At 36.1% G+C, this 8,865-nt stretch overlaps 1 long non-coding RNA gene across 1 annotated transcript; it reads right to left on the bottom strand.

Annotated features, from left to right (window-relative positions):
* Positions 1-12: 12 nt before the first annotated feature.
* LOC754039 lies at positions 13-3,037 on the bottom strand. The gene is made up of 4 exons (XR_143743.3): positions 2,955-3,037; positions 1,674-1,819; positions 1,181-1,343; positions 13-745 (listed from the first exon to the last, which is right to left on the bottom strand). It is a non-coding gene; the product is annotated as an uncharacterized LOC754039 (long non-coding RNA).
* Positions 3,038-8,865: the final 5,828 nt, after the last annotated feature.

Genomic DNA, 8,865 nt, shown 5'->3' with positions numbered 1-8,865 from the left:
TCTTATTTTTAATTTTGTTCAAATTTGTCTCCTTTGATTGAAGCAGTGAAATTTCTAGGGTAGATTTCCCCTTTAAATCCGTGTAAAAAATTGTCCTTTTGATCGACCAAAGATTTAGTGGGCAGGTCAAGATTTCCCAGAAGCCTTGCATTGGACCTTGCATCTTACTTCAAATATAAAATCAACACAAAACTCATGAACAATCTACAAAAAGCTATTTACAATAAACTGATAGAAATGAGTTGATATGAATTATTAACAGGCAAATATGAATACTCAAATTTAAGGGTCTATGAATATAGAAGACAAGGTTATAAATAAACAGTGTCGAGAGTTTGGCAGCACACACATTGGTTTCAGCATCCTTACAAAAAGTAGTAAATTTACAGACCTATACAACTTTGTCTTGCATTCTCAACAAGATGTTGGCAATTCAATCCAAAAAGATGCACCAACAAAACTGTTATGTCGCTGATAAAGTTTCTCCATTATTAGCTGAAATGGTCAAATTTGGTTTCAATATGAGTTTTAGGATTTTTGCATTGCCCCTGAATGAAGGTATCTTAATCTACCTTGAATGAAAATTTGGTGTTCACTGGTTTGGTAAACGGCTCCCTCAGTCTTCCACAAAATTCAACGGCCGCTCCTGGTTTGGACAAAAGCAGTTTTTGTACCAACTGCGTCAGCTGCTGCTGCCTTTCCTCCAGCCTCTGCAGCGTACACAGTACCTGCACTTGAAAATTGCCTGAGAAGAAAAAAACAGACACATAAAATGCATTATAATAACAGTTCAAGTCATTAAAAAGTTTGACAGCAAATGAATAGGATATTTTGCCGAGATATGTTTGATAGCTGTCCAATTTAGTCACTTCAGGAATATATCACCCAGCTTCAAAGACAACACCTGTGCAGCGCTTCTAACAAAGTATACATACTGTAAGGATTTAAAAGCGACTCTTCTGTAAGAAAACTATACCCATGCCTTGTTGATAAAATAAATTACATGTACTGTACGCCGCGATAATCTGTCTCTCTTATCCAATCCAACAGTATTTTAGTGTAGCAACTTAGCACAAATGGCAAATGTTGTTTTGTTAGTTAATACACTCTACAGTATATGTTCTGATAAAAAAAAACTCAGAAACTTTTGTTTGTGAAATGCTATCTGAAAAAAACTTACTTTCCGTAGCCCGAGCCCTTGCTGGAGTTGTGGGTTGGAACTGAAAAATGCGATGTGGACTTGGACTTCGCATTCAGTTTCGGCATTGGTATCTCCGCTGCCACAGCCTTAGTCGTTCCTCCGCGTACATGTTGTTTTCTTGGGTTCGATCCCTATTCAAGATCTGAAAAATAGAGACACATTGCAGATGTTAAAAGGGATATCAAGACATGACAAGAATTCTCATAAACTGAAAAAACTTTTGGGTAAAGCACACTTCTTGTCCGAAATTTATGCCTAGATTATAAATTAATTTCCAGTTTTGCCGGAATGGTGCCACATCTATTAATCATCATTTTGCATGGCTGGGACACAAAGCAGGTCTAGCTATACCAAATAAATTATCTTGGCTTTTCATCATCTCTTGGATTTTGAAGAAAACAAGAAATAAGATGTAAATTATACGTCTCTGGCCGAGCCAAGCACTACTAACCATCAAGAGACAAATACTTACCAGCGTCCCTTCAGGAATCACTTGAAGATTTGCTAAATCTCTGGGGAAGACGTCTCTTTCGCTTCTACACAGCATCATCTTCCGGTACCAGGTTTGACGTGTCCTCTGCCTTCCTGGCGATGTTTTTTGTGCTTTCACATAGTTGCCTGTATGTACAAATAAAACAAATCAATCTTTAAGTTAATCTACGTTATTGGAAATCAATTTCTTTAAATAATGTGTCATCTGAACTAAAAATAATTTTTTTGAAGGGACGAAATTGAGAACAAGATATAGATCTAGACTAGGTCTCGATATTTCTATAAAAACAAAATCCATACAAAAAAGGTGGTTTGGGAGCTATTTCAATTGCCTAAAAAACAAACCTGTTGATATAGGGGGTGGGATAATATAAAGTTGCTAAATGGTGGTGGAGGGAAAAGCATGGATTGTTCCATTCCCGTGGGATTTTAAATGATATTGAGGGAAGAGTAAATAAGTCAAGAAATGAGATGGTAGTCGAGGGACTTATTTTCTTCACGAAATAGCATTTTAAATCCCGATGGGAACTTTCCATGATTTTTCCAGACAGCAAAGTTAAAAACTCAACTGTTTTAATCATCCGATTACCATGTAATGTAATGAGCCATGCGCACATACCCACTCCAGCAAAGAGTCGATGCTATTATGCGTATTAACCTCTAGCACTGCACTACATGTTAATAGGCAGCATTTGCTCAAAAGGAATAGTCAATACACACATAATACACAAATGCACTTATCATGCCGATGCGGCTGTAAGCAAAGTTTGACAGTAGACAAACAATTTGAATTTCTAAATTGTTCTTCCTAACAAAATAACATCGGTAAGTTGAACAAATTGTATTCTATTACTGCTATTTAGGTGTCATCAATTGTCACTAAAGTACCGATTTTTAGTGAAAGAGTTTTGTACAGTGGTGTTTGAAATGTTGAGTATCAATAGCACAGCTTTTAATACACAGCCAGGATAGTAATGCAGCTATGTAGACTCTATGCACTAACTCCATTTCTCCAAGAAGCTCCGACGCCGTTCGGCATCGGAGCTTCCTGAAGTTATGTGTGCACATAGCCTAGCCTACCCAATTACCATACCAGTCAATGCAATGAGAGTTTCATCGGCCTGCACATGCGACATAGAGTCTACCGTACTTTTCGTTTTAATGCAAATAATCAATATTTTATTTCATTTTACATGCTTCAAAATCAATCAAACAAAGCTTAAATTCCTTACAGATATCAAAATGTTAAAATAACGCTTACCTCGGTGTCGCAGTCTAACAGATTATTTGAAATCTCGAAGTCACGTCATCAAGCAGTCAATTCGTTATTCAGTTTAAAACACGCGGCATGCTGCTAGCTAGCTAGCTCTGGATGGAGCGAGCGCGCCGCACCGGCCGTGCCGGGTACGATTCACTGACCTCTACAGTGGTACGATGATATACGGTGCGTCCGCAGTTGACCCCCCTCTCCCCACCATGTACGTACGCACTTTGTATACACGTGGTTGAATGGAGCATATAAATGACGTAGCGCGGTCGGACTGACTGGGCTTTGGGGGGGGGGGGGGGGGGGCACAAACATTATATGTGAGGGGAAGGGGTCACTACTTTTCTTCAAATAATGTCACCTTATGTTTTCTATTTTTTTCCCTCAAAATTATTGGGGGGCACGTGCCTCCCCCCATCGCTACGCCACAGGAGTGCATCAGTTTGACATACCTCGACCCCCCCCCCCCCCCCCCATGCGTATGCATGTGGCCTAATTTCGCCAGCTAGTATTTTTTAAGAAATATTTATTTGGACATTAAAAATAAGTTCAACAAAATATGTCTGAATAAAACGTTCTGTAAACGTTATATCCAAGAACGTTTAATTTGTAACGTCCACAAAACGTTTTCTGAACGTCTTCAAAAGACCTAGCTCCGCAGCGAATGTAAGGTCCCAACTTAGACGTTATATAAACGTTTTTTAAACGTTTAATATGGACGAAGACGTACGGAACCTGATAAGAACGTTCTGTAGACGTTTTAAAAACGTTTTGTGTTTGCTTGTAACCAATAACACCACAAACCCTGCGATTATAGGAAGAACAAAAAGAACCATAACACGAGGGCTGAAATACTTTGGGAGTGTCAAGATGTATAGTAACCCAAAGTTATACGTCACTAAAACAATGCAGATAATCGCCTGGATGACCACAACCTTTCTTTTCGTGATCCATCGGAGGTACTGCAATGGCTTCACGATGAGCAGATAACGACACAAATTTATTGTTAGAAGGGTACCAAAGATCTGATACAAGATGGCCGATGAGGAGATGAGTCTTAATGATGACCATCTGTGACAGATGTCATGTACACAATTAGTGGTATCTTTTCTTATTAGATACTGAATAGAAAGGCCAGTAATGAAGAAAACCATGTCCTCTACTGCCAAAACCTGATACAGAATGGAGTCAATTTCATTGAACGCGTCGCTGTTTCTCATTAACAATATTATAAATGAATTGAGAATCAAGGAAAAGACCATAAAAATTCAGGTGGTATAAATAATGATATCCAAATTAAAAAGTGGAACCTGGTCGGGATCGAATCCAGCGGAAGAATTGCCCTCCATTGTACATGTATCTTCGTCTCTACGCCTTCCCTGAAATTATTAGTTTTCTTTAAAACGGGAAATTAATCTGCACTCGACAACTACTGTATGGCACAGAAGTATCTTCTGTCATCTAACAAGGATGTTTCTTTGATGGTGTTTAGCAAGCATACAATAGACGTCCCTTAATTTCAATCAGACAAGCAATGAACTCAACAGTTATCCAAGGAATATAATCCAGATATCACAGTAAATTTGCAGATTGACTATTTCGTTCTAGTTATTTAGGATTTGTGCTAAATGTTTCAAACAAACCGACATTCTATATATTTCTATGACTCTGCAAGCAGTGTTATCCAAAAACTAATGATCAGTCAACACTTTGAAAAACAATAATCTCACTAGTGAATTGTAAATAGGGCCTACAGTTATGACAACCCTTCTTGGCAATAATTAGATAATTTCCATCAGGTAATAGTCCGCGCGTATTAGCCTCATCAGTCTCGATAATAATTATCGGGTCCATTAGGGCCCCACTCATTGTAATGTAACATCCGCTCTTAAGTGGGCTTATATCTTGTTAATGCCAAGATGATAATGCCATAGAAAGGACATCTGATTTAAGAGTATCATATTATTAAAGAGGATGAATGTTTGCAAGACATTTTTATAGATTATTATAAAGCTTTCGCTTAATTACAACTTTTCATCTATAACTTTAAAAAAAAATGTTGCGTTGACTAAAATAGTATGAACACTTTACATGGCACCATTTAACAATAGCGGGTAACATTTAAACAAGAATTGTTTTGAATTAAGTGCTTACTTGAATATATATACTGTGTATTCTGGAGTAGCGGAATAGATACGGGGGCGTGGGGGACATTTCCCCCTCAATTAATCGATGGGAGAGGAAGAGAGAGTGAAAATAAGGGACAAGAGGGACGGAAATATGGGAAGGAAGAGGATGGTACATGGCATCCCAGCTACATAACCCACCCCATCCCTCGGTCGCTTTGCCGTTCTCTCATATTTCATCTCCCAGTGCCCACTTAATTGTCTACATTTATGCTACGCCTCTGCCCTAGAATAAAGTGGTAATTATGAACTCTCTCAAGAGTTTTAATCTTGAAAGCAATTAAGCAATTTCCCTGCGACTTGTGCACACATTGAAATTAGTCATGTATCACGTATTCTTGGGTACAAAGGTAATTGTTTTGATTTGGTTAACGATTCAGAATGTATAAACTCATGAACGACTCAATAATAGTCCAGCTTAAAACAAAAGGGGGAGAAACAAACGCACATTTAAAAGATTAATGCACATTTACTAGTACAAATATGTACTTTTGCCCAGGGCACCATTCATGGTATCTTTGCCATCAATAGCAACTACCATGGCAACATCACTCAACAGCAAATCAAATCAAGGTTTCCATGGAAGTCACCATTTTGGGTAAGTTTTATGCAATGGGGACCAGTGTCATTGATGAAGAGTTTGACCAACCCGGTTCGAGTTGGACACAAAATCGCGACAACTGCATGGCTGGGCAAGCACAAAACAAAAGAATATACGCCCCAAAATTAAATTACTCTAGTGGTTTTGTGGACACGAATAAGTAGGAACGCTTTACACCATATAACCTTTACTCAAATTGCCACTTATTAATCGATAGTAACATTGAAGAAGAAAAAAAGACGTTATTTTGAGTTCATTCAAAGGTAAGTTTTGGTATGCATGAATTTGGTTCAAATGAACATATTGGAAGCATATGCGACCCTACAATATTCAGTGATCGTTGTGAAATTGTAAATAATTAACTCTTCCCGTTTGGAAATTATATATCTCAACTAAATATTCTGAGATTTTCATGGTCGCAGCTACCATTGTACGGCCGTCGGCGCTATTTGAAATTTATCAAAATTTACCGGGAGCACCGGTAAATTTTATATTCAATTTTTATTAAAAGCAGAAGGGTTTTAGGGGCTAAAATTTCTTGTGCTTATAATACATCCACAGGGGCATCCAAGTATATCAAAAATGTAAAGAATCACTATCCACCCACTTTTCAAAATGTCCCAAAACTTTGTATTACCTTTAAGTACCCATTTGTACATCTTCGACTCGGTATTACAGGTGCCGTCATTAATTATCAACAATGGTAGTATTGTGTGGAAGAGTAGGGAAATGTGAGTAGTCTTTAGTCGTGGGCTCTATGGTCTGTCCTCATAAACATTCTCCCACAAACACACACGCGCGCGCGCACACACACGCACTCTCTTTAGCAATGTGAATTCAATTTTGTATTTCCCTTTTGATTACATGTAGTTAGTCTATTCCTTGAGTTATTCCATTCCCCGCCTTCTCTCCCTTTCTCTCACGCACACACACTTTCTCTCCCCTCCTCCTTCTCTACTCTCCTCTCCCTCCTCCTTTTCTCTCCTATCCTTTCACCTACCTTTTCTCTCTCTTCCCCTCTCTCCCACTCTTCTTCTCGCTCCCCTCTCAATCTATTTCCTCTGCTTGATCTCTTTAGATTGGCCAGTCCAAGATATTTAGTACTATACATATTATCAAAGATTATGATACACCAGCTTTAGTATAAAGCCGATATGGCCCTACTTTGAACTTTTCATCAAACCAAATATCAAGGAAAATTTCATTTGCATGTTGATCATGTTCATTGTTCCATGATAATAGACCCGTTTGCTGAGGTATTTAAATGTATGCATGTTTCTCTCCCTAATCCCTAGTTACCAGCTATTTTAATCCCCTGCTATGAATAATTGGATCTCTATATGGACGGAAACCACTTTGCATTCATTAGATGTTGCTATGTCAAGCACGCATCTGGCAAGCTTTTTACTAGAAGTTGCCAAGAGAAATAGTAAACAGGTCTATTGCTAATACTATAGGACACCAAATGGCCAAATACCTTGAGTTTTAGGAGTCACATTTTAATGAAAGCTAGTTTTATATCAAAACGAATGCAAGATTCATATGAAACACAACGGTCACACAATAAAATTAACTCTATAAAAAAATCTATTTATTCACAAATCATTTTAATAGCAGCAATCGGGAATGTAATTATTCATAGGAATTTCTCATAATAATAATAATAATAATAAGATATTTCTATACCGCAAATTGCATATTGCGCTATTCCATTTTACATGTTCACTGGATGAAAGAAATGGCAATTATGTTCTCATATAGTGGTCGAGCCCTGTAAAAATAATCTGTTCTTCAAATGGGAAAAAAGATGATTCTAATTGGTATCTTGATACATGCATAGCGTGCATTTTCATATAAAACAATTAATTCAATAAATCTCATATTATGTAAAAAAATATTATTTACAGCTTTCACACTTTTTACTATGAAAGACAAATTAAAGCTATTTCTACTTCATCCATAAAATCAAACTAAAATCATATGCATGTATGTGATCATTAACAGAATTTTTTCTTAGGGTTAACCATATATGTGTAATCATCTCAGCACCAGTACTGATATAAGATATGTTCAATAAATCGTCAATCTGCATAATATACTTAGAACTACATATACTTTCATAAAATATCATAATATATTGTTACTGCATCAATGTCCCCACTGCATTCAAATATCAATATTTGATAACGAATTAAACATAAAATTATTAAGATATAAAACTATAGGAATGAAAGCAGAATTGTAAAAGAGAATAAGAAATTCTGGAAAGACATAAAAACAAACATATCTAACAAAACATTTCCCCTAAGGGTCATTATTACATATGATGTATTAGTATGATGTACATGTAAATATATTATTAAGTACGGTACCATAGGATACAACACATGTATAAAAGTGATATTTCATTTCGATGAAGATGTACTTCACTGATTAAGCTTGTTCAAGCTTACGGCAGGTTAACAATCTATATTACAATTTTAAAATAAAATGGGTTTACAAATCAACATGAATTTGATTTTGTCCCAGAAATAGAAAGAAAATGTTTTTAATAATCATTACTAGAATCTTTGTGAAAATTGTGGTAACAATGTTAGATGTTAAATAAAAAGAATCAAAATGTTATATTTAAAACAAGATTCTAAATACTTACCTACTTTTATTTCTTAAATGGAACAACAAATTATCTCTTTTTTTTCATGCACTTTGATTTGGGTTGCTAACAAAATAGTCAACTATTGTAAGTTTGCGATGCATGTTCAAATTCTATGAGAAGTATTTTGAAAACCTAAAATATGAATTAAATAAGCTCCTGTAGTCTCTTTACAATAATAGGGGGAAAACACTTATGAGGTAAAATACAGTGATAAATGAAAAAAGTAATATTAACTATATTTGAACATATAAGTAATAAACACAAGATAAATATTCTTTAAGCAAAGGAGAAAATCGAATATATACTGGATAAGTCTAAAGAAGCATCTCCAAGACTCTTCAATAGTGAAGGAGGGGGAGTCGATAGAAGAAGAAAATTTGTATAAATCAAATTGTAAAATGTATATAAGTCATTAAAAAAGGGTTCTATTTTGAAGTCCTTTGTAGGTTTAGGCCTCTTTTA

Source organism: Strongylocentrotus purpuratus, unplaced genomic scaffold, assembly GCF_000002235.5.
Source record: "Strongylocentrotus purpuratus isolate Spur 01 unplaced genomic scaffold, Spur_5.0 spur5_contig_843, whole genome shotgun sequence".
Taxonomy (NCBI): domain Eukaryota; kingdom Metazoa; phylum Echinodermata; class Echinoidea; order Camarodonta; family Strongylocentrotidae; genus Strongylocentrotus; species Strongylocentrotus purpuratus.
The sequence above is the reverse complement of the archived record's forward strand: the minus strand, read 5'-3'. Positions and strand labels throughout refer to the sequence as shown.